General features: G+C 48.3%; 1 protein-coding gene across 4 annotated transcripts in view; it reads right to left on the bottom strand.

The window, feature by feature from the left end:
* The window catches only part of LOC126534485 (ninein-like protein), a 496,791-nt gene extending 474,757 nt beyond the window's left edge, over positions 1-22,034 (bottom strand). For all 4 annotated transcript variants that reach the window (XM_055072238.2, XM_055072241.2, XM_055072240.2 and 1 more), the window contains exon 1: positions 21,478-22,034. The gene's annotated coding sequence lies outside the window, so the exon portion shown is untranslated. The remainder of the gene's footprint in view (positions 1-21,477) is intronic.
* Between the last annotated feature and the right edge of the window lie 2,846 nt (positions 22,035-24,880).

Here is a 24,880-nt window from a genome sequence, read left to right as displayed (position 1 = left end):
TTACCATTGCTTCGTCTTTCGGGCGAAACTGCGACTTTTTTTTTTTTTCCTTTTTGTGCAGCAGCCATGTGCCTGCAGTTAAAGGCTTAAGCGACGCGCACAGATTCTGGCGCCAGATTTGCCTCTGCAGGTATAAGCGCTGTATAAAACTCGATACTCCTGAAGTATACCTACGAATACGCGTGTTCAAGTCGAGGAATACCGCGGCGACCTCACTTTAAAACATCTTCGAGGAGCAGTCAAGAACATGAGGACGGGGAAAAAAACCGGGGGCTATCGCGTGGTGAGTGTACGACCATATATTACCGCGCGGGTATTCGTATTCCAGCGCTGTACTTTGCGCATATCGCCACCGACGGGCGGAAACAAGTAACTGGTCGGCATTTTACGACACAGATAATTTACCCATAAAAAAGAAGGGGAAAAAAGACACCGGCGCCGAATCCGCTGAGAGGCTTACGACTGCATAAAACACCAGGGGCAACACAGATACAGAGGCATGGACACAGTCACGCAAATGGAGATCGCGGTACGCACGCGAGCGACCACATCACGAAGAATACAGAAGAGAAAAACCATCGGAATAGAAGCGTATATGTAGTGGTAAAGTTCACCGCGTTATGTTTGCTTTGTCTGTCTCTGTCTGTCTGTCTGTCTGTCTGTCTGTCTGTCTGTCTGTTCGTCTGTCTGTTCGTCTGTCTGTTCGTCTGTCTGTTCGTCTGTCTGTTCGTCTGTCTGTCTGTCTGTCTGTCTGTCTGTCTGTCTGTCTGTCTGTCTGTCTGTCTGTCTGTCTGTCTGTCTGTCTGTTCGTCTGTCTGTCTGTCTGTCTGTCTGTCTGTCTGTCTGTCTGTCTGTCTGTCTGTCTGTTCGTCTGTCTGTTCGTCTGTCTGTTCGTCTGTCTGTTCGTCTGTTCGTCTGTCTGTTCGTCCGTCCGTCTGTTCGTCCATCCTTCTGTTGGTCCATCTGTCTGTTTAACCGTTTTGTATAGGCGGAGCTTTCTTTGGCTCTTCCCGTTATGTTTTTTGGACGGTTGGCTGGCCGAGCAAACTGTGCCAAACCCGGACACGGTGTAATCAAAGCTGGGCCGACGCCGTAATCAAAGGCGCTAATTCTCCTGGTGGGGGGGGGGGGGGGGGGGGGTTGTCGACCCACGACCCCTATATGCCAGTGCGTGTCCGCGACGTGCCCGCTTCGCAACGCGGGTCGACTCTTGGAGGCTCTGCGACGTCATGGTACCCACATGACTCGCAGCGTTAACCAACAGGTCTAGACCAATAAGTGCGGCAACCAGCCAGCAGCGACCACCTCGGCCTGATCCACCGGGAAGCTATTGCCTGGCTCTGCGTGTGTGCGTACGTTTCTGTTCTCTCTCTCTCTCTCTCTCTGGAGTTATACGCGGTCTTATATTTCCTCTTCCAACCGTCGGCATCTGGGCCTATTCTCCGTATCGTACATACACCGTACCATAGTTGAGGATCACTGCCACCATTCGTCATCCCACACCCCGCAAATACGTGCACACCCCCGTGTTCCTTTCAACTGCGCTTAAAAAAATTTAGTTATATTCCGTGCCACCCACAGTATCATACGGACTCTCGAAAGCGAATAATCAGATAAGCAGGCTCGGCATAAATTCGCTCCCGTATGCGCTCGCTTCCGAGATTTCGGCTATATAGATGGTGCCACGGCGAGGTATATACCACGAACGTTCCGAACGTTGAAATAAAATCGAAAAGGCACGCGCCAAATATAGAACCGCAACGTTAGCAGAACGCAGCGTTATGATTCTGTGCGCCGCTCTCCGTGGGGTTCAACCCAGGCGAGGTGGCATAAAGCGCGTTTCTATTGTGCGCGTATAATTTAGGACGGGCGGGCGTATTAGCTTGCATGCAGGCGGCCGTTTCTATCTGCATATGCGCAACGCCCACGTGATATTTTAGGGGCGTGTTTGCCGCGTTGTTTGCATGCAGGCACGACCTGAAAAAAGAAAGGGCGGGGGTGGAAGCGTCCATTAATCTAAATTCGAGATTAGATAAAGAGATGCGGCGCGGGCAGAACCATCTGCCTCCGCGCGACAACTTGCAAGCAACAAAAAGCGCTATATACTATATAGGGTGTGGGATTATTCGAAACTTTCGAACATTGAATCGAGCATATATTGTCGTACTAGATTCGCTGCTCGAATATCGCGCTTTCTTCGCCTTGCCATCGCACCGCGGTCGAAGCGCATTTCAGATTTAGTCTTGGGGGTTTTACGCAGATGCCAAAGGAGTCACAAGACTATCTTTTAAACCTTAGTTATGGTAATGCGCGACCACGTGTCCTCCGAAGGGTACCGAATATGCGAACAAAAACTCCATATCTGTTTCTAAGGCTGCATTCGAGCTTTTTCTTTTTTTCGATAAAGCGTTCTTCATAATGTGCAGTGGGCTGACCTACAATAGGATTTGAACGTTGTTCTATATTAATTAGGTCGGAATCAACTCGGATCTTTTTCTATTCCGATTGACGTAAAACGCACAAATGCTTTTATGAGACAATCGCTGCTATAGGAACCGCTGATTCGATTTGAATTTAAGCTCGTTGCATTTGAAAGAGAAAGTGTTCTAGCAACTCCAGCGGAAGCAGAATTTTTATTTGGGACCCGCATTATCTTCACAATAATTGCCGGAAATCGGTAAGCATAAATAAATAGAAGCACGAGGCTTACAAATCTGGGACTCTGCATCAAAACCACGTATCGCAGTACTGTAAACTGCATCTGTTACTAGCATCTGCAGAGGACAAACTTGATATATGTGTTTATAGCTTACGCGAAATTGTTACAGTGCTTACCGAGGTTTTGCAAATGTCCTACTGACAAATTAGTGGTATATTACAGAGCGGTGTATAATGCACCAATGTCGTCCATTTTAGATGCATTACTACGTCAAGTTTATATAACTATGATATCGTTTTTCTTTCTTGATTGCCGAGTTAGTAAACTTGTTATATCAGCTATTGAAAAAATCTTAATTTTCGTATCGAAGATCCACTTCCTACAGTTACTACATTTTAACTCCTTCTAAAGGCAACAAGTGTCACCAAAATCGACGCAGTGATTGCTGAGAAAAAGAAATGCGATTTTTTTCCCGTTTCCCCGTATTCAAATCTTCTTCTAAAGGCAACAATTCTCACAAAAATCGGTGCAGTGGTTGCTGAGAAAAAGAAAGGCGATTTTTTTCCCGTTTCCGCGTATTCAAAAAGAAGTTCTCCAACTAAAGCTTCCCAAGCGATATTTTTGGTTTACTTCGTTATACCCGATAATTCGTTATATCCGTGTTCCTTACATTGAGGTTTCGAATGTGCTAATCGAGCTACGGCGCCGTGTTGTTCTCCCGTCCACTTTCTTGGGCATTCGCGTACTAAATCTAGAATTGGGAGCGTTATATAGCTCGCGCCAGTCACCACCACTGTACAGCTGGTGTGGAACATCTTTTCAACCGCGGGAGTGCCGTAGTACGCGATCTTATACGAGCGGTCAGCTTGGGCAATAAAACCCTCGTACGCTACATCCCATCATCGAAGCTCTGCCAGAGTAGAGAACCTCGCTATAGCAGCTAACGACAAGGGCGGAACGAGAGGCTCGATTAAAGGTGGTGTCCAAATCCATGCACCAGCAACGACATTGGCCCTGAACAGAAACGGACCTCGAAGGCTATGACTTTTGCGGACCGCAAGCTCCGGAAGTGATCAAGGAGCCGGAAACACGTCACAACGGCCATGTACGTATAAGACACCACCTTACTGTTGGTCACAAGCACACGAAGCCAACAGGAGAGCCCGGGGGTAAAAGTGCTATCCAGTTTGACATTGCCAGAACGGCGGCCGCGACCATGGTCGAACTGGATGCATCCAATCCAGTTTTGAGGCGCGGGCCGGCAAGTCGTCATCGTCGTGGTCGAATGCATATGTACACACGGAGCTCGAACGTGCGTTCCCGTTTGTACACTAGTGAGGCGTGGAAAAAAAGAAAAGAAATGTAAGAAGAAAGAAAGAAAGCTGATCGGAAAAAAAAAAAAAATAGCCCCGCTGCCACGCTTCAAGGCCGCGCAGGCCCAATCTGGAATACAAACTAGCGTCTCCTCGTCCCGCCTCGACCAGCCCATCCGGCCTGCCTTTTTGCATCGCGGCCTTGAAAAAAAAAAGCTCCTGCTTGCTGCTGCTGCTGCCGCCGCCGTTGCTGCTGCAGCTGCACGCGAATTCGCAGCGACAGAAGAGGGGGCTGTGTTCTAAGCGGGCAAAGTATATGCCCTTCCGAACAAATGAAAGGCGAGAGCCCCCAGAATTAGGCAACTCTTCGCGGCGTATATGTATATATACCGGACGTTGCAGCGACCCCTCCGGGCTCTCGTTTCACAATCTGTGCTTTGGAGCGGTTGTTGGAAGGACGAGAGCTCGCGAGAGAGTGCGCGTGCACTCTTCGCGCGTGCAGACCACCGGCCTATATGTGGGCCGATTGGAAGGAAGAGCTCATCTCCAAGTATACCTCTACTGCAAAACTGCCAGGTTCGGAAAACGTTCCCCGCAAAACATAGCGCTAACTACAGAACCGCGGGAAGACGAAACAACGCAAGCGGCTGTTTCGAGTCTTTCTGTTGCTACCGTATGATTAGCGCTGTTTTAATGCGTTAGCATTAGCAGCGTCGAATTGGAAAAAAAGTTGAAAAAATTATGGGGCTTTACGTGCCAAAACCACTTTCTGATTATGAAGGCACGCCATAGTGGAGGTCTCCGGAAATTTTGACCACCTGGGGTTCTTTAACGTGCACCTAAATCTAAGTACACGGGTGTTTTTGCATTTAGCCCCCATCGATATGCGGCCGCCGTGGCCGGGATTCGATCCCGCGACCTCGTGCTCAGCAACCCAAGACCATAGCCACTGAGCAACCGCGGCGGATGGGGAAAAAAGTTAGTGTGTGAAGCCGGCCAGGTGGTGTGTGTGTGTGTGTGTGCAATCTGAAGGGGATCAACAAAAAGTTCGAAGTATAGGTAATTCGATATACAAAATAAAAATTTTATACAAAAAGTTCAAGTTTTACAGAATGGCTGCCATGAGAAGGAGTGTGCAGTCGAGGACAGCAGAAAACTAGGGTGTGGTGATGAAATTAAGAAATTCGCAGGCGCTAGCTGGAATCGGTTGGCGCAGGACAGGGGTAATTGGAGATCGCAGGAGGGAAAGGCCTTCGTCCTGCAGTGGACATAAATAGGCTGGTGATGACGATGTTATACGCAATAATTGCTTATAGGTGATTTCAATACACCCGAGTTCGACTGTATCAGTGCAGTGAAGGAATCACGCAGGCCCCGGAGGTACCATTTCAGAGAAAATGGGTACGACATACGTCGTATTTTGCACGACACGTTTCCGACGTTTCGGCTGGCCTTTGTCCCACATATAGTGTGACACCCTGACTTGCACTTCGCTCCCCGCAGAGGCAGGACGCGTGTCGAGTGAGCTCCTGAACAACACTTTGCAATGTGGTTCTGAACGGGGTTTGATTTATGGATCTGGAACGTCATAGAGATGCGACGTAATTCTAGCACGTTTTTCTCTCGCGCTTACCCCTACATAGTCACCGATTTGTGTTCCGGAACGTTGCCCCGACCAACTACTCCAACCACTTGCTTCTCGTACATGGTTAGGCTACATTGCACAAAATTGGATATTGCGTGTGTATACTTCCTTGTAAAGCGTGAGAATGATAAGCACGACGAACTTGCAAGAGCGGACAACACGTGCAGTGTTACACAACGGAGGGGTCCTTGAAGTACAGTACCTCTGTGTACTGTACTTCAAGAACCCGTGTGACTAGCGAAAAGCTTGGCTGCTATAGTGCATGGTTACCTTCATCGTTGTGTGTGTTTTTCCTTTCTTTATCGATATCGAAAACTTTAAATAGTGCTACATGCTTGAGAGTAATACACAAGCGTTCATGGAGTAAGACAATTTACGTCCTAAGCTATACTAAAATTTTGGCAGAGGCACTTTCTGCAAATGTAGCCATAGGCACATGGAAGAAGGAAAGCGTAGAAGAGGCCCCGCTAGCTCGGATCATTTGAAAGTATGTGTGTGGCGGAAGTCACGTGGTGTCTTTCGCAAAGGAGCATTGGGACTGTTGTGCCAAACATCAACGTTGCCATAGCAACCGCGCTGCTGAAGCTATAGCTACTGCTCTCGACCTCCCAAAAGTGAAATTAAGATTTGTCGACCCGTGTCTTTCTTGCAGCACATTCTGTTCGCGAGACAAGCCGGCTTTGGAGCGTGGTGTGTAAGCTTTATAAAATTGTGTTTCGGGTCTGTGAGTGTGATTGTCAGGCCAGCCACAGAGACGTTCAAGCAACCACGGCGCGGGTCTTCGTCGTCTTCGTCAATGTGCCACGGGAAAAAAAACACAGGAGCACGTCTGCTTCACTAAATCTTTTAAAGAAGTTTCGTAGGCTTTGTTTCTGACGCGCGTCAGCAGCACACACTTCCGGCGGCTCGTAGCAATGCAAGTTCAACCCTCGCGACTGTCTGCTCCGGCGAGCTGATTGGAGGCGCAAAGGCAGATGGCACACCGACGTGGTTGCGCTTCCGGCTTCAAAAACGTGACGTCAGGGCCTCACCTATTCTGATTCTTTACTCCATGCCGCAGACACTACTTTTGGGTAGATCTATGGCTACGTTTTTTTTTTTTTTTCTAGCTAGAAGCCGGCCCCAACAGCTGCGCTTTGAAAAACTCTGCCGACTTCGCATCCGTCGCAAGCCCAGGTGTCTGACCAGTGCCTTCTAATCATGCTATGCTATGACCAGCTTCAACGCGCTACATCAGTTAGCCTGCCTGTGTGAATTCTTTTAAAACCTCCGTTTCAGCATTACACTAGTATTATTTCAGCATTAAATATGTATAAAAGGCAAATAAAACACTGCTACCACTGCTAAACACCAAAGACAGGACGGATAACGGATGCTGCAAAGCGTAGATGGGCCGTAAAATTAGCCCGCTGATAGCCACGTATACCGCACACTACATCTGAACTTTTGTGTGTGTGTATAACCTGCGGACTATGAATCGAAAAATACAGTAGTCTATACGCATGTTGGCATCCGTGCCTCCCGGTATGCGAATTCGTATAACGCCTGGCAAATTCGAACAAGAGCATGAGTATCTCCAAGCAGATTCGGCCTGCGCTTCAAGAAGCATAGGTACGTCCTAACACCTGCCGAGCGTGACAAGGACGCCCGCTCATCTGTGTCCATCCAACTGCACGCTACAGAGCGGAAAACTCGGCACCCACCGGGACCCCTTGAACAATACAACGCACAAGGGACCGCGAAGCGCCTCAACGGATCGACGCCGCGCCGTTGCTCTCTTATCGCTCTCGACAACGTCACGCTCGCCATTGTCTCTGCGCGAGCGCCCCTACAACAATGGCCGACGCTACGCGGCCCGTAGCTATAGCCAAGTTCACGAACGCCACAACCTTACGGCACAGCCAATGGCGCGGCAGCGCGCTGTGTCGTAAAACGTGGGAACATTAGTTCAAGCTTTATTAGTAAGCCACGCTTCTGCAATGGCAAAACGCGTCCGCTGTGGGAGGCTAGGGAAGCCAGAAAAAAGGCTCGATAACGAAACGCAGGTGGCGACGCCGTCGGGAACTTCCCGCACTACGGGAGGAGCCGTTCGTAACGTTCGTACTATCGGTGCCGTAAATTTCGAACGGGCGTCAAAACCGAACGCACATCTCCCTCCCTCCCTCTCCATCTCTCTCTCTCTGTATATATATATATATATATATATATATATATATAAAAGTCATATCATGAGAAGCCAACAAACACTGACACCAAGGACAACATAAGGGAAATTACTTGTGCTTAATAAATGAAATAAAGTAAGGATAAATTAATGGAAATTAAAGTGGATAAAAAAACAACTTGCCGCAGGTGGGAACCGAACCCACAACCTTCGCATTTCGCGTGCGATGCTCTACCAATTGAGCTACCGCGGCGGCGTTTCCCCATTCATTCTAACACTCCCAGGGTTCTACTAGTACACATAAATACCCAAGAAAGTGGAAATGCGAAGCTTGTGGTGGGTATGGAGTTCCCGAAGAACACCTTGTTCGTCTAAACTGACCATCCGTCCGTCCGTCTGTTTCTCTCTCTCTCTCTCTCTCTCTCTCTCTCTGTGTGTGTGTGTGTGTGTGTGTGTGTGTGTGTGTGTGCATGCGTGTGTCCCTATCTCACTGTGTGCCTCGCAATAAAGCTTGAGCGATCGCTTCGAAAACGAAAATACCTCCCGCGAACGTGCACGATCGATGGTCCACTCCGACTGCACGTACGCAACCTGCGACGACGGCGCGCTCCCTGCGGAAAGCATTCATCTCAGTCTTTCAGCTTCGTGCAAGCGTGCGGGGATTACACGTCGTGACACAACAGGAGCTGATGAGCCGCGGCAGCGCGTGAGGGCCTGGCCGGCCGCCCGCCATTAGCGGCCAAGGACGCCGGGCGGCCGTCAAGGTCGCCGCTTCCAACAGCAACGCGAGCGCCGAAAATATCCAGCCGTGTCCCGCCACCGGCCGTTACCATTTCTTTTTTTCTGGGGGGAGGGGAGCGGGGTGTCTTTCCGCCGCTCTCCTTCGGTGAGTTTGTAAACAAATACAATAAGAATACTTCAATACAATACTGTTATTGTATTATAGTGTTACGTATAACAGTACCGTAAATAACAATACTTCTTGTTGTGCTTGCTGTTTTTATGCAATGCTTATCGGTTCATTCTTTTTACCTTTCTTTCCGTTCTTTTCGAGATCTTCGCGTAAATATGCAAATTTTGTCGTTTTCGTGCCAATATTTGAATCCCTTTATGCATCGATAACTTTTTACCGATTGTATCTCGTGATAAACTGTGCCATATGCCCCTCTCGCACTATGCCGCTTCGTAGACCTGAGGGGTCCTACTGAATAAAATAAAAATAAAATAAACCACAGCGCATACATATACACGGCCGGCGTGACCTGCTGGTATCCATGCTAGGCGGTCAGTGTGGCCAGCCTCGTCGGCGATTCGCATCGCCCGGTGTATCGAGTGAACAGCACCACTGTGCGAGTCCAGCCGGGCGCAGGCCTTTATGGAGGGCCGCGAGAGTATTTTATGGAGGCCTACAAGAGGCCTTTATGGAGGCCTTCGAGAGGCCTTTATGGAGGCCTGCAAGAGCTTTTTATGGAGGCCTGCGAGAGGCCTTTATGGAAGCCTGCGAGAGGCCTTTACAGAGGCCTTCGAGAGGCCGTTATGGAGGCCTGCGAGAGGCCTTCGAGAGGCCTTTATGGAAGCCTGCGAGAGGCCTTTATGGAGGCCTTTATGGGGGCCTGCAAGAGGCCTTTATGGTGGCCTGCAAGAGGCCTTTATGGAGGCCTGTAAAAGGCCTTTATGGAGGCCTGCGAGATGCCTTTTTGGAGGCCTGTAAACAGTGCTGACGAGTGAAGGCTGCAAAGGGAGGCTTGAAGGACGGCGTCGAACGCAGCGGCCGTTGCAGGAAGGGCGGCAGGAGGTGTATAGGCCGCGGCGGTACGCGGGCAATAATAAATAGTACGCTACGACTGGAACTTTCGTCACTGAGGGCGGCATCGGTGTAGACAGCGCGGCGACAGGGAAGGCGCGTCGCGAACTCCCGCTCCGTGCCGCGTCTTGCGTAAGACAACTGCTTCTCCCTGCGTGATCGGCACTCACGTTTTGGGGAATCGGTGCCAAAGTATCCCCGGGTCAGGGGGACGATCCGACGAAGCGGGGAAAGTTAAAATGTCCTCGCGAGCCGCATGCCTTGCACGTATACCCGCGGTGTTGAAGACGACGACGACGACGACAACGATGCATGCTGCGCGTGCGTACACATCGACCAGTAAGTAGTATGTATACGCCATTCTCTTTTCTGTAATACGTTATTTTTCTTTGTTTTTTTACCTGTAAAGTATATAGGGTCAAGGGCAATGAATGCAAACTAAGGAAATGTCACAGTCACGGACCACCAGGTTATAACAGGTTATAAGAATCACTACTACCAGAGCAGCTGAACAAATTCTTAATCACGCGCGCAACGCTATGAAGCGCGCGCACAATAAAACAAGTGAGAATATATATATATATAAGAAGCCCGAGAACCACGAGAGACTCCGGCGTGCCCTGAAATTCGCCTCGCGCGCGCTTCACACGCAATGTAAAAAAATTCCTGCTGAATAAAAAAAAAGGAGAAAGATAACGAAGGAGATGAACGTTACCTAAATTAACTAAGCAAGCTGCGACTCTAACATGGCGGTATATACGCCGCAGCGCCGGTGTCGTATATAGCCGCGTTACAACCTATTCACGCACGCGTATGTAAATTAACCACGCGGTTCCGTAAACGCGCTCTTTCTCCTACGGCGATTCTGTTAAGCGCGGAGTTCCGCAACTGTTTTTCGAGTCGCGGTGAATTTTTCGAGTCGTGCGAGACGGCGCGGCCGACGTCGAATGCAAACGCAACGCAACGTGTGCATCGCGTACACTAATTTACGCCCTTAAAAGTGGAAAAGGGTGTAATTGTGTCCATTACTCCCAGCCTTAGGGTGTGATTTATACGCCTGACATCCTGAGGGTGTGAGTTATAGACACATTTACACCCTTTCTCACTTTTAAGGGTGTAAAGTATTTTACAGTGTAGCCCCGAATTCGCCTTTGAAACGCAACATTAAATTAGTGTAAAATAAGAAAGTTACCTCGCGCATATTTCATTTGAATAGACAACTTATACGTGCGTTTTGTTTGTTTGTTTTCTTACCAGTAATCCGTTTTTTTTTTCTCTCTCACTCGCATAATGCCGGATACAGCTGGGAGGTCAGCGATGAGATTGTATATAGGGGTATACACATCCGGCTGAGAAAAAGCCAAACGCGGTGAACGCACGCCTGCCTGCGATCCGACAAATTCGGAAAACGAGTTATATATATATATATATATATATATATAAACTTGAAGCCCATGCTTGGACTTCGGTCTAAATCGCACCTGGCCGTTGAAACGCTCATCAATTAGCGTTTCCTCGGGCGCGTTCACAACAGGGCGTCAGCAGTTGGATCAAGTCCCAAGCGTGGCTTCCCTTCCGAGTGATATATATAAGATGCATTTTTTTTTTTCTGAATACTCACGGTCGCAGCAGCAAACGCTATACTACCACGTACGCGGTCGGGATTCCGAACTCACCAGAAAATTTTGCGACACGTATATACGATCGAAATCGTCAAAAATCATCTGTGCGCTGCAAACTGCGCAGTCCAGTATAATTATAAGCGCAATACACTTGACTGCTCCAAGAGTCGAAGAGAGAGAGAGAGAAACCCAAGCATTATTTGTTGTCACGTTCTGTCAGCGTCACGTGTTCTACGTACAGCCAATCATCAACAAGATGCAGGTGGTGACGCGCGCGGGAAAAAAGTGGCGCGAGGTTACTTGAACAGCTACGCATGTGAATCGCGATAAAAAAAAAGAAAGCAGTAAGTCGAGTAAAAGTGACGAAGTGGACTAGTCGGCGTTCGTTCATTTTAAAATGTTCGGAGTGACTGCAACCAATACAAAGGCAACGCTAGATCGACGAAAAACCAATTAGTAGTTTTTGCGCGCTCTCTCGTCCTGTCTTGATGCGTCCGTTTCTATTACTTTACCGCGATTGTAGTGTCACTCGGTGCAGAGCTCCAAATGACAACGTGCGAAACCGCAAAAGAACACACGCGCTATACCGTATATACCCGCGATACCCTGGAACTTTCCCGCGGTGCTTGAACGACTGCAGCGCCGGATTTTTCTTCTAGCGTTCGTAGTGCGAAACTCTGTGGTAGGCGTTAGGCGTAGTTTTTTTTTTTTTTTTTTTTTTTTTTTTTTTTTTTTTTTTTTTTTACGCGATAGCGTTAAGGACCCCGCGTCGCAAAAAAGATCCACGTCGCTCCGGCAAACAAAACACATTTTCGTACCAAATACGGTTCGAAAGTGAGGCGTGCACGAGGACGGACGATAGCAGCGGGCGAAGACGACCTCCGGGGGAAGGACACGAGGAGGAAGAATTCCCCCGAAGAATCCGCCCCAGCCGCTCCCATATGGGCTGCAGAATTGAGCGTATTTTCCCTCTCCCAAATCACGAAGAAGAAGAAGAAGAACACAACTTAAAAGATCTCAATAAATTTTTCACTCACGCGAACCAAATACCGAACCACGCACGCCCAACCACTCCTCAACCACCAAAGTTTCCCATACCTTGTCTTTCATTCCTTACAAAATCATTCCTCGGAATTTTGAGAACGGCAGCCCACAAACAAATGTAATGAAAAAGAAACACCGACAGGGCATATCTTTTATGTTAGCTCTTCTCAGACTGAAATATTAAACGTGCGGAACAATAACGGGAGACCGAACCACGCAGGAAGCCGCGTTTCTACCAGAAAGCGCGTCTTCGCGCACGGCGTTCACAGCCAGCGTTACCCGTTAATTAAAAAATTAAATTATTGGGTTTTACGTGCCAAACCCACTTTCTGATTATGAAGGCACGCCGTAGTGGGGGGACTCCGGAAATTTCGACCACCTGGGATTCTTTAACGTGCACCTATAAAACTAAGTACACGGGTGCTTTCCCATTTCGCCGCCATCGAAATGCGGCCGCCGTGGCCGGGATTCGATCCCGCGACCTCGTGCTCAGCAGCCCAACACCATGGTCACTGAGCAACCACGGTGGGTTAGCGGTTCCCGTTAAACGTTACGGTTACACACAAGCTGAAGTTGCCGGGAAGCATGAAAAGCAGTCAGGGGTCTTTGAATGCTATCGCGTTCCACTCCTAAAGGAGCGTCTTAAGCGTCCTCCTAATTTTTTGCTCAACGCGTTAGCATTAGGAGTGTCATAGTTAAAAAAAGAAGTGTACGTGTGTGAAGTGTGGGAAGCCGGCCACGTGGCAGAGGTATGGAGAGATACATAAATATAGACCTTGAAACCGGTCGGTCCAGACTGTCGCACAAATAAATCGAACTGCTAAGTTGTGGTTTTCATCTTTCTAAACACACGCTTGGCCCACTGAAAAATCATATATATATATGACGGCCAAACACCGTAGGTCTTGTATCTTGCACTTATTTTTCGAAATCGTTCCTTTTCATTGAACAGCTCGCCAAACGGTAGCTGGGTTACACAGTACACAGGTGCGCGTTTGAATAATGGCCAAACGCGTCATGCCGTCTGCACTTGCAACTTCTGGATTTTTTTTCTTTTTCCTTCAAACGGCGCTAACGGAGCACGGAGCCAAGCCGAGACATGTTCGCTTGTAGTTAAAACCAAACGGACTCGCATTCGTGCCCGTGTACTGGCATAAGTGGGTGCGAGAAAGAAGAAAAAAAAAAAGAGAGAGAGAACAAATTAGAGCGAGCCCAAATAAAGTTCGCGCGCGCGGCTGCTTATCTGTATATACACACACACAAATGAATCGCGCACCCATCTGCGGGCCTGTCTTGTTGGCAGGGGCGGTCCATTATGTATATATGTATACGTTACACTGCGGACCGTTCCGTAAACGCTCAAAACGCAATTATACGCGCCCTCGTTCGAACCAGTGACTCTTGAAGAGAGAAAGAAAAAGAACGTATAAAAAGACAGACTTGGAAGTCGGACTTGTTATAGCGTTTACGCTCCTCGGTGTACCAGCAGCCAACTAGAGGCGGAACGAAAAGAAGGGAGAAAAAGATAAATAAGACGAGGCGAGAGAAGATTTGCAACCAACCCGCTGTGTAGCTAGCTAGCAGTTTGTTTGCCGACCAGTGTGCGTTGTAGCACAATCTTGAAAACGGTGTAATTACGAGCGCGCCCTGTTAAACGCGGGCGCGAAAGGCAACGATTACCCCGAGCAACCGTGCGGAAAGAAAAGTTTTAAGAAATTAAAAAAAAGTTTGGCCACGGTAAGCGAGCGGAGGCGAAGGAAACAAAACGAGAGGGAAGGAAGTAAACGAGGCGAAGTTAAGGAAAACACTGAAAACCTTGCGTGTGTGTGTGGGGGGGGGGGGGGGGGGGATCAAAAATGAAAGCAGGGCGGGTTGTAGTACTTCTGCAGCTCCAGAGCAGAAGAAGGCGTGCTTGTTTGTGCTCGCAGATGTACACACACACCGTCACGCTCCAAAGCCTGTCGAGGTCTCTCGGAGGCATGTATTAGTATACGAATGCCAGGGATATCTTTATACGAGGGAGCGATTTCAAAGGCCAACAGCCACTGCGGTACGCGGGCAACGAGATGCAGCACGGCGAGACGGCCTGGACACGTTTCGTTTTTGTCGTTTTTTTTTTTCTTTTCGATGCAGAATCTCAAGAACGCGGTGAAAGTTCATCCGAAAGCTTGTATACGCATCTGCGTTTTCTCGCTTCCAGTCTGTGTTCCACAAAACAGAGTCCGAAGGGGGTAACGACGCGGGTCGACGGTAACGCGAAGCTTTCTAGACGAAAACCCAACCCTGCTCCCACCCACCCCTTCCCATCTGTCCCCGGGACTTTGTTGACCACGGCATGCTGTTGCCATGTTCTGCCGAAAAAGGTTGCACACACGACAGGAGCGGTTTAACGAATTGAATTAGGCCGCGTGTCCCAGCTAACGCTAGCCAAGATAATAATAATAATAATAATAATAATAATAATAATAATAATAATAATAATATTAATAATAATAATAATAATAATAATAATAATAATAAAGAATTCACGGTGCAAGATACAATCGTACAGGCTTATATGGAGTTGGATAGTCGGAGGTCTGGCGAACGAACACCGCATAGCTCTTTAAATCCTACCTTGCACTGTGTTTCTGGATTATTTTTTCTTTGAACAGCCTGGATAACGTTAGCTGGGACACCCTATATATGTATACAGCCCTTATCTACATTGCTCCTACAGATAAGCCAGTGGCCGGATCTCTTCTCTATAACGAAATTAGGCAGCACGCATGCCCAGCTGTGAACTTTAAAAATTAGTAACATCCCGCGGTATACCAACACAAAGTGGAGAAGGAGGAGGAGGAAAGAAGGAAGGGGTGGCACGCAAATTTTTTTTTTTCTTGAAGCATTTTTGAGAACAGTGCAGCCAGTCATCTCAAATTAATAGTTTTGTTATTAGATGAGAAAATGAAGGTCGAATTATCAGTATTTGAATTTCGCGCCGAAACCCCGACGCCGGTACGTCAGTGTGACGTCAGGGACTCCACAGTAGGTTTTCGCATTTGGGCAGCGTCGGCTGAGTAAAGGTTCCCGAAACTTGCCATGTTGAACGTATGGTTCCAACAGAATGTAGGCAGTCTGTACCCCTGTGTGCCATCAAAATCCATGACGTCACAGCGACCAGGTGCGGGAACTTCAGGGAGGCGTCGCCACCCGTCTTTCGTTCTTGCACTTTTTCTGGCTTACCAAGCGTCTTATTGTGGCGAGAATGGTGTTTTAGTGTCGTAGAAAGGTAGTTTAATGATGCAGAAGACGTCATTTTTCTCTTTAGTGTCCCTTTAAGGAGCCCGTGTCACGGAGAATCCGGCGTCGGCGTCCAGCGTCGGACGACGCCTCGGCAAAAAGAGTTTTGAACCAAATTCCAAACCACACATACCCAACCACCTCTCTACAACCGAAGTTGCTCATGCCTTGTCTTTCATACTTTACAAAGTTATTCCTAGAAATTTGGGAACGGCAGCCCACAAACAAATGTAATCGTAAAAAAAAAAAACACCGACAGCGCATGTCCCCTTTTTTTTTTTACTCATACTGTTGGCCTGTCGGCCGTTACAGGGTGGGTCAAAAGCAGCACTTCAACAATTAGTACAATGCATGGTATTACAATAATACATATAGGACAAAAATAAAAACAAGTCAATAGCAGTATTTCGGCAATTAGTACAGTGCACGAATAAGGCAGTACATGAACAGTGTTTGAATAGGTGAACATAAGCGAACAAAGAAGATACATAAGCGAAGTATTCTGCAGACACTCCGATCAATATGACTATAAATGCAGTGTTAATAAACGAGGTCATACACCCCCCCCCCCCCCCCTCAAATAAAAGTTTTTGTTTTCTCTTCTCAAAAAGCTCCTCTCAGACTGAAATATTAAAAAGTGCGAAACAATAATAGAAGGCGACCTGCGCAAGAGGCCGCGTTTCTACCAGAAAGCTCGCCTTCGTGCATGGCGTTCGCCGCCAGCGTTTCCCGGTAAACGTTACGGTTACGTAAGCTGCAGTTGCCGGGAAGCATGAAAAGCACTTTAAAAAAAAAAATTATGGGATTTTACGTGCCAAAACCACTTTCTGATTATGAGGCACGCCGTAGTGGAGGACTCCAGAAATTTCGACCACCTGGGGTTCTTTAACGTGCACCTAAATCTAAGTACACGGGTGTTTTCGCATTTCGCCCCCATCGAAATGCGGCCGCCGTGGCCGGGATTCGATCCCGCGACCTCGTGCTCAGCAGCCCAACACTATAGCCACTGAGTAACCACGGCGGGTGTGAAAAGCACTTTAAGACTGTGACGCCATAGCTTTCCACTCTTAATCATCAGCCCGTTTAAAAAAAGACGTTCACATATCCACCACCGTTTTAGCCACCCCGAGAACATGGATAACAAACACACCGGGTACAACAGTTCTCGAGACGCAGAACACAAGTGCAGCGAGAAGCCAATGGGAACGCTTCGCCAAGTAAACCGTTCAGCTACACGGTGACGTAACACAAGGCTCTCCGCTTCTGAAAACAGCTGCGCAACAGGAACGTTCGGCCGCGCGCCCACAAACCTCGGGGGCAAAAACACTCCTTGCTTAGAAAACTTGGGACAAGGAACGAAGTTACCGTAAATCACCGTGTAAGACAAGCAGCGCACGTCACTGGAAGTGTCGAGAGAGGAGCTCGCGAAGCCGCGCCGCTGGGATACGTCGGGAAATGTGTACACAAACAACAACGTCGTCGTTCTTGCAGAGTTTCCAGACGCCAAGCGTTTCCAAGCGCTTGTCCTTGTCCGTCTTTCTTGTTTCCGTGGTTTTATTCGCGCTAAGCTACTACTTCAAACTCCAGACGCCGACGCAGCAGCATTACGCAGTTTTGTACACAAACCATGCGTCAGCAAAACGAGTACCGAGACACACATGTTAGACTTGCCGTCATTTCGCGTTCAGCAAAGGGCCACTCTCTCTCTAAACACTGAAAATAAAGGTACTGGAAAACGCGACAAGTTTCGGTATACCAAGAGGTGGTCGCGCCGTGACGTCACGATACATCTAACTCGCTCCACTCCCACGATAGCTGCGCCTGGTTGCCAGGGGGAAAGGAAAACGCAGTCGACAACGGCAGAGACGTTGAAAGGAAATTTTGCAGGAATATCATACCGAAAAATGCACATAAGCACCATACCCAATAATCCCATATGGATATATCGGTGGTCAAAATACATGATGCCTTATGTTCCCATACATCATATATGGGGGTCTTATTCCACATGATCACATGAACATATTAGGATCCCATATGAAACGTACGTTCGCACATAACATCTAAAATATATATATTCTGGGGTCGTACGTCCCAAAACCACGACTCTGATTATGAGGCGCGTCGTAGTGTGTGCGCGTGCGGGGAGGGGGGGTCTCCGAATTTATTAATTTTAACCACCAGGTGTTCTTTAACGCGCACTCAAATGAACGGCACACGGGCGTTTTCCATGCCGCCGCGACGGGCATTCGATCCCGCGACCTCGAGCTATAGCATATGACACATCATGGTATGTCTGAACATACGAGGTTTTACGTGGGATCCCCATATGTTCGTACGCGATCACTGGATATGGGGCATTTGGGTTCCTTAGATGGCGTTATAGGATGCATGGACTCGGCTGACCCGAGACAGGAGTAATTGGAGATGGCCGTAAGAGACCTATAGGTAAAATAGGCAGCTGCTGATGATCTGCACTCAGTGCAAAAGAACTAATGCATGTCTGAGATTCCGTGAATACGCAATGTCGCTAGCGCTACGACTAGTGTCCCGGCAAGTCGACCGGGAACGGTGTTGCTAGACCTCTCCGAACGTGAATTTCCGTAACGTTTCTATAACTACAGAGTAGTATACAGCCACAGCACGGTTTCTGACTATTAGCACCTCCAGTCAATCCACACAATGCCCTTTGATAAACAGAGTGGGGAGGGGGGGGGAGAAAGGGCGTTAAGCAAGGTCGCGGTTTCACCGCCACCTACCTTTGCATGACGAAGCGTATCAGCCTATTTCAACTTAGTGATGACGCGTGTTTCTTTTTTTTTTTTTATCAAGCAACAGACACGCCTCCGCGCGTATGCATTGAACGAAAGAGTGGATCGCGCGGCCGAGCTAATGAAAACCTTTTGATACGACCGAGACATATGGCCTATAACGACGGAACGAAAGGCAAGAGTGTGACAGGCGTCGGCGACACACTCGAAACGGCGTCACAATGAGCGAATAAAAAAAAAAAAAAATCTGCAGCCCGCAACGATTTCTCTTGACTCATTCATTGCGACAGGCAACAGCTGGCATCGCTTTCTTCTCAACGACAAGGGAAGTTCGTGCGGATAAACGCAAACGTTCGGCGAGATTTTCACACCCAGAAGCTGTTCTTTAAAACTTACGGGTAATTTAGGTAACTGATTACTATAACCATCGTTAAAAGCAGTCATACTGCTTTGCAAGAGAAAGAGAGGAACGAGAAGGCATTTTACACTGATATCCCGCAACTAAAGAAAGGGTGTCATACTGGCGCATACGCCCGCTGATCATCATTACTCCTTTTATCGCCAACGCAAAACAGCCAATCACGTTACACCTTGCCAATATTGATCTATGTCTCGCGTGTTGTTCGGAAGAAAGAATGGCGAGATTTCCTCCCAAAAATTGTGCTCTGTGTTAATGCCAGCTGTGTTCTTGGTACATTTCGAAATGCTACATGCGAAGAACCAATGCCTCAACCTCAATGAATGTCGACGCGCACCTCCGGATGAAGCGGCAACCTAAGCGTTCTCGCCCTTTATTTCCTTCTTTTCATCCCTAAACCCCTTTCCCACTGTGGAGGGTAACAAACCGGACGCGCGCCTGATTGACCTAGTAGAAGGTCAACTATGTACTAGTGGCATAGTACTCTACTGCCTTGCCCCTCTCTCTCTCTCTCTCTCTCTCTCTCTCTCTCTCTCTCTCGTGAAATGCTTCTATTCCGAGTGAATTCACCATATGGGTACAGCCTGCAGAAGCCGTTGGAGCTCGTGTAAAAGCAGCAGGAGCCGATGCTCAGAACACTATCCATGTCAAAATAGGACACTGGCATTGTTCACATGAGAGGTGGGAGGTCAAGACGACCACTGTTATCTATATTCCTCGGCATGCCGTATTCGGAGCGCGAGCGTGTGGAAATAAGAGGTGTTAGGACAATGTGTGTGATATTTGCACAAATGTACGTCACTACTATTGATACAGGTTCGATCGACAATCGGAAGCCTGTCATTCAGCAGTAATAGCAAGGTATAGGTGGCAGACCTACGTATAAGGTGTAAGCACCCCGACTACACGGCGTATCGCGTTTTTTTCTTTGTGTAACCAAGTGTAACAGGATTACAACACAGAATAACGCGCACTACCAGCCTCTCTTTTCTTTCTTTTTCTCCCTTAATAATGGAGTCGGATAGCAACAACCTGCAACCAACCGAACAGACGACAGACCGAAAACCGCTTCAAACGGCGTGCTACAAAACTGTGAACACGCTTTAAAAAGAAAAGAAAAAAAAAAACGCCGGGGTCGTAGAAAGACGCCGCCGTCACGCGAAATGATACAGATGAGCCGAAGACGAGACAGCAAGGCAAGAGGAGGCAAAGGCTGCAATTAGCGACGCGACAAGCGGAGGTTGCAAAATAGAAGAAAGAAACTCGCGCTTCCTGGGCTAGCGAACGCTGTGTAGGGTGCGCCGGGCACCTTGCCAGGAAGAAAAGCAGACGACGTGACCGAGCGGCAACAACCGGTCGACGCAGCGCCTCGCTCCGCGTAGCGTACAAGCCCCGGCGGCTGAGGGACGAACTAACAAACCAAAACAGACGGCAGAAAAAGTAGACGATCAAGAAGCGGACGTGGCCGGTGGTAATGAATGGGTTGGCGGGAGAAAAGCGGCTTTACATTTTTCTTCTTCTTCTTATCGATCTCCATAAATAAAACGCAGTACGATGTCGCGCGCACACTGTTGAGCTGCACAAATTAGAGAAAACATGGGCGTTGCTTTGTCAAACCGATTCGTCACGTCTCTGGCGTCTGTGGTTTCTTGCGAAGTCTTCTGAGGGGGAGTCACGTCGATCTCCACGCAGTTCAGCCGTCGCCGACGTATATGCGGACAATCAGTGCGACCAGCTGCTCAACTTCAACCTTCAATCTCAACTGAAGAGTCGTACGTCTGTCAAAACACGGTCATGTCGTTTTTGTTTTTTCTCTCCCTTATAACTTGAGCCTTTCTCGCCACGTCTGGTACGCCACCGCCGTGACATGGAATGTTGTCTACAATGCAAAACAGCAAAGCCTATCAACCGACGCCCTTAACACGAGATAACTGCATGCACCAAGAACAGCGGCGCGCCAAGGTTATTCGAAAACTGGCCGCGTTCAGAGACCGGCCAGATTCCGGTCCCACTGGCATTGGAGACCGCCGAAGCGAGACCGCTCGCCGGCGCAAAGTTCAGTCATGCCGCCGATCAAGATCGTGCGTCGGAAAAAATGGGGCCTCGATTACGCTTTCACCAACCATCTACATAACAAGATAGGCCATGGCCATGATCGACAGCTTCGCTTACTACCGCGGACGCGTTTATGAACAAGACCGTTTCATTTGTCGGCAATGAATGGCGAACTGCTGCCAACACACCGGCGTGGAAATAGCGAACGCCTGCAGGAGTCACCGTCTCACCGTCAAGATCTCTGTTCACAGAACGAGTGCAGGCGTTGTCGAATGCCGCAAATCGTAGCAGTTGCGGTTGCGATGCATCTCAAACATGCACGGCGTTGCGGCCTAAACTGCCTTCTGCTCGGCCGAACCGAGCAGAAGGCAGGTAAAAAGAACATAATAATAATGGCACGAATTCTAGCTTCAAGCAGAAACCAATGCAAATTGGTTCAGCTGTTTCGAAACGTCGCGGCCACAACAACAGAAGCCCGCTCGCGAACACTTTCGCATACGTGCCCATTCATTTCCGTCTGCTGACTCGAGCTTTAAAACTGCGATCACCTCATTGCAGTTCTGAATGCAAATCGCCACTGACGCTACGTGTCTATGAGCCATACAAACGTCTTTATTTTTTTTCCCCCGAGTTTGCGATACAAACGTCAGCGCAATCTTCTGCACGCGAGAGCGCGTTAAGAACAGAATTCCTAACTCACCTTTCAGGCGGTCATGAAGAGGGCGACGTTCACGGTGTACGTCAAGCCAAATATCCCCGCAAGCAAAACCTTCACACGCACGCCGAAAGCGCGGTATCCCGAGCACCACAGGCTAGCGCACGCACACACTTGCCACACGCTCTGTCGGCTGTCAAATCGCACGATAGGCTTAACCGGAAGGGCCGCCGGCGGTGTGTCGGTCAGCAGGAGCGAATTCGCCCGCCGTTGCTCTTCAACAGCGCACGAACGACACCCGAGGCTGTAGTAGCACGGCTAGAAAGCAAGCCACCGCGAAGGCGACCACGAGCGGCGGCGTACGGTGCGGCGAGACATTCCAGGCGAGTCGATGGAAGCAAATCCCTGCGCGTTCTCGAGACGAAAGTCGGCCGAGCCGACGTATGCGGGGGTAACCCTGCGCGGTAAATGCGAGGAGAACTTGTCTGCATGCACGCCTGCACGCACACGGCTCCTGTAGCAGCGAACTTCGCCCAGCTGTTTCGCGGACACCTGTGCATACACACGCGCGAGTCAACGCGAGTTGCTAGACGTCAAAACAAAACGCCGAGGTGCACCGCCCACTTGCGACGTCCGTTTTCTCCTAGCGGACACTGTTAGAAACTCAACCGCAAACATCCTCATTTTTTAGGTTTTCTTTGTCCTGCTGCGAATATACTGTTATTTTTTTAATGTACTGGTTATGGCTTTGCTAAGCGGGTTGTCTTATTTGTTTAGACTACTATAGCTCCTGAACGGCAACTGAATGCCATCACTAAAATCTCGCAAGCCACAACATGGCCTTTGAGATTTGGTGGCGCGCAGTCTCGGAGGCCAAGTGTTTAGCGGCATGGCTTATGCAATTTTATGCAGATGACTCAGCATAGCTACGAGAACAAAGAAGCAAATCATCATTACGATCACGACGTGTACCTATCACGCCTATGTGTACGCGTCAGAAATAAAAGGTCATAAAAGGCGCAACGTAACCAAGCACCTATAGCAAACCTAACTCTCCTTTCCTTGCCTTGTCTAGCTTTGTCTGCCCGCCCGGCGTGATGATCATAGATGATCATATATCCTATCGGTAATTTTTTGTTGAAATGTCCACCCACAGATGAGGCGTCACACTCAGTGAGACCATCGTGTGGGGCAAAACGCACAGTCGACTGGATAGGAAACCGCCTGTGTACTTACTTCCATCGCCGCTATTCCGGAGGCGTTATCCAGTCAGTGCAAACTTCAAAACAGCCGTGAACAACACGCATAATTAAACTTTATTGCTGCACATCATAGTGAACTAGAGTACCACAGATGTTAAGCACATGAAATGCTTTTAGTTCCCGTTGTCGGCGACCTTCAAGTCACCTCGAACAAAAAGCCAGAGCCGTTATCCGGGCACTCAAACGAGAACATCTGGGCAATTTGCGAGAACGAAACGTGATCATCCGGGCAACCAGTCAAGACCGCATTACATACGCTATAGTTAATTTCCCATACAAGTCACAAAAATATTGATTCGAAGTTCTTCCGAATGTTTATCACAATACCGTTCAAGCTGTAACTTCGGTGAAGTTTTATTTGTCCTTTCCAATAGCGACATTTAAAACGCAGGCACAGGGCACTAGACACTTGATCGTCATCTTTTGATGCTGAGTGCTCTTTTTTTAACGCCAGCGGTCCGTGAGGTCCGCGGCGGGCCGCGAATGGCCGTTTGACCGAGACGATGATTGCCAGAGGCGCTATCTGTGACAGGAAACTGTTGCGTCCACATGGACCGGTGCACAGTACGGCGGGGTGCGGTGCGATGTGGTGGGGTGTGCCTTTGCGAATGTGCACTGCACCCATTTTAAGATTATGTGGCTAATATCATCTCCAACCAATCTGCTTTGCCGGTAGCCATTTCATGCTTACATCTACTGTCATTACAGAAAAGCCACCATTTTTATGTCACTTATTTATTTATTTATTTATTTATTTCGAAATACTGCAGGCCAATGCTAGGTCCAAGCAGGGGTGAAATCATGCATTCTTATGCACTGAAAGTATAAAAGCGTGCAATTTTATCAGCAGACAGATACAAAACACACACAAAAAATACATAAAACACAATTTTAGCAGGTAAATTGACGTTCTAGTGCCCCAGTAAAATGGTATGTGGAAAAACCAGATGGCGGTAACGAATTCCACTCTTGCACTGTTCTAGAGAAAAGGCTGTATTTAAAACTGTTAGTTTAGGCAAAAATTGGAGCATCTGAATGTACCACTCTTTTCTGTAATGGCTGCGGTCCTGGAAAGCATTTAATAAATAAATAAATAAATAAATATAGCACATCCAACAGGCAGCTTTAGAGCTTTTCAGAAAATTCTCGCAGTGCTGCTTACGTACATTCTGGATGTCGAAATCGAGCATGCAAAACACATGCTCCAGCTTGTAATTGGTGCGAAACAGCCGAATGTACCAGTTATTAATGCGGAGGTACGGTGGCGGTAATGTAGTGAGAAACTCTATGACGGTGGCTATAACGGGGGAGGGGGGGGGGGGGTGATGCTTGACCTTACGCCGACAGCTAGCTTGCCCACGCACTACCACAGACCACGTGGTACTTCACTGGCCCCAAATATGTTTTCGGTGGTCATAGATCGAGTTTATTCTGGTGGTAATGAGCTGAAAATAAGTGACGACTTCTAGCGCCTTAATATTGCGCAATTCTAGGCAAGATTGCACGGTAGCTTTTTAATTATAGTGCAGCTTCTGTTTGTGTTACTTGCCTTATTTGGAACTTCTACAAGTATTAACGGATTACGTACCTTTTAACTGGTTTTGCAGTGGCATAGACAAAACAACAAGGGAAGCAGGTGTAAAGGTGGACGAATCGTACATTTACGATCGTTGATGTCCCAGGCTAACAAATCGTTTGATTCCAGCGGCATCTCATGTTTGCACTGTTTCAAGCATTCAGACGTATGCGCAGCCTCCCACAGTCACAGGCCTTATTTTCTAGTTATTATCTCTGCTGCGTCTTCATTGATTGTGCCACAAACTTTTCGCGGTGTCTCGTTACAGCTAGGTTGTCCGCGCGTCGCCTGAGTGTCGTCTGCACGACCTACTGTATAAACTATGTAGGTCGTGGTCGTCTGTTAGGAAGCCGTAGGATAGTGTCGTCATACGACTAACACTTGGAAACCCATGATTAAAAGAAATGTTATGTGATGGCTTTAAAGGCCTTTAGTATTAGACATGACATGGGCATGACAAGTTCACTTGTTTCAGAGTTCTCCGAAGGGTTTGCCAGGTAGTTAAAGCGCGACCTCTTAGTTAAAGCGCGACCTCTGAGACCACCGTTTTCAATCTCGGAGGCCATAGTTTGAGGGCGAAGCCGGCGAGCACGACTTCAGTCGATCCAGA

The sequence above is a fragment of the Dermacentor andersoni genome, chromosome 7 (genome assembly GCF_023375885.2).
Source record: "Dermacentor andersoni chromosome 7, qqDerAnde1_hic_scaffold, whole genome shotgun sequence".
Classification (NCBI taxonomy): Eukaryota; Metazoa; Arthropoda; class Arachnida; order Ixodida; family Ixodidae; genus Dermacentor; species Dermacentor andersoni.
Note: the sequence above shows the minus strand (reverse complement) of the source record. Positions and strands in the feature narration are given on the sequence as shown.